This window comes from Aotus nancymaae, unplaced genomic scaffold, assembly GCF_030222135.1.
Source record: "Aotus nancymaae isolate 86718 unplaced genomic scaffold, 86718_ANA_hifiasm-v0.15.2.pri h1tg000004l, whole genome shotgun sequence".
Taxonomy (NCBI): domain Eukaryota; kingdom Metazoa; phylum Chordata; class Mammalia; order Primates; family Aotidae; genus Aotus; species Aotus nancymaae.
Window position 1 is genome coordinate 56,693,902 of NW_026988415.1, and position 1,907 is coordinate 56,695,808.

A 1,907-nucleotide genomic window follows, 5' to 3' on the forward strand; every position below is an offset into this window, starting at 1 on the left:
TGTTCTTTTAAGGTGAATTTTCAAAAAGTGTATGAATTTGTGAATTTATTTAAAATTGTCAGTTTTGCTAACAAGAAGCTGTTCGTAATATTTATTTTTTGAAATGTCTAGAAATTTTTTTTTCAGGAGGTCCCAGCCCCAGTTTATTGTCGAATTTAAAACTCAGAGTCAATTCCTGGGGTTCCCAGGCAACCCCTCCTCGAGCCCACTCACTAGGGGCCAGCCCTAGATCTTGAAAGACAAGGTGAGGCCATCGCCCAGGGGCAGGAGACTGATGTAGACCCTGACTTCCCGCCGGATGTGTTCCTTTAGGTTCCGCACACATTCGGCGGCCATGTCCCCCTGCGGAGGTTGCAGCACCTTTCCGCTTCACAGGACTCTAAGGACGGCGAGGATGCCTCCTGGCCGCAGCAGCTGCAGGCAGCGCTCGTAGTAGGCATCGCAGTTCTTCTTGTCCGCGTCCGCCACGGTCACGTCGAAGGTGCCGGCCTTGCCCGCTGTTCGTCCAGGGTCTCCAGTGCGGGCTTCAGCCAGAGATCGATCTTGGGCTCCGCCTCAGCCTGCCTCCACGGGGGCCGCCCCAGCTCCGGGGGCTGCGTGTCCACCTCGCAGGTCACCACGCACCCATCTGCGGGCAGAGCCAGGGACAGCATCAGGGCGGAGTAGCCCGTGAAGGTGCCCAAATCCAGCGCCTTCTTAGCCTGGATGAGCCACGCCAGGTTGGCCAGGAGCTGGGCCTGCTCGCAGGTCATCATGGAATCCCTCTGCGACTGCTCCAGGGTCAGCACCCTCAGGCTCCGCAGCGCTGGGTGCTCCCGCATGGGAGATACTGCCACTGGCGGCTGTCCTCGTGGGGAAGCAGGCGCAGCTCTCTCAGGCCTCGCCATGAGGGCCACCGCGAAGGCAGCGCCCAGCGTGGCTGAGCCCAGGGCCAGTGTGGCGGGCACGGAGAGCCGGGGCACCCGCTGGGTCATGGCGCGGGCAGGAGGCTGAGGGAGGCGGTGGCAGGTCCAATGTCTAGAAAATTTTTAATGATGTCCTTTTAAAATTTGATACTGCTAATTTATTTTTTTCTCTTTTTTTGATGAGTGTTGTAAGAGGTTTAATCCTTTTTAATCTTTCAAAAAATAAATATTTGGTTTTGCTATTTTTTCTAGTGTATATTCTTTCTATTTTATTTATTTTTGCTTCTAAATTTATTATTTTTTTCTTTCTACTTCGTTGCATTTTAATTTGCTGTTAATTGCTTATGATCTTAGAAAGGAAGCTTAGATCATTTATTTAAAATATTTTACTTTATGTTATTTCATATTTAGAGATGGTGTCTCACTACGTTGCACACTTTGGCCTGAAGTCCTGAGCTTAAGCAATCCTCTTGCCTCAGCCTTCTAACTAGCTGGAATTACAGGCATATACCACCATGTCTGGTTTTAATTTTTATATTGTAACTTAAGGCTATACATTTGTCTACAATTCTTTTATAACTGTGTTCCACATGTTTTTTATATGTCTTATTTTAATTTTCATTCACTTAAAATTATATTTTAGTTCATGTTGTGATTGGTTTTTTGATCCATGGGTTATTTAAATATGTGTTGTTTAATTTTCAAAAAGTGATCATTCTTAAAACTTTTCTTTATATTATTGATTTCTAGATTTATTTTACTGTGGTCAAAGACAATAATTTCTATGACTTTAATTCTCTGACACGCATTAAGAGTTACTTTAAATGTCAAGTATTATATATCTTGGAAAATGTTCCATGTGTACTTCAAGGAAATATCTACCTGGCATATGTTTAGTGTAGAGTTCTTTATATGGAATTAAGTTCAAATCTTTGTATTGTTTACAATTTTTTGTTCTACTTCTTTTGATCAGTTACTGCGTGTGAAAGCCTCCTACTGTGA

At 44.7% G+C, this 1,907-nt stretch overlaps 1 pseudogene; it reads right to left on the bottom strand.

Moving 5' to 3' along the window:
• Positions 1–225: 225 nt before the first annotated feature.
• LOC105725707 (catechol O-methyltransferase domain-containing protein 1-like) lies at positions 226–974 on the bottom strand (annotated as a pseudogene).
• Between the last annotated feature and the right edge of the window lie 933 nt (positions 975–1,907).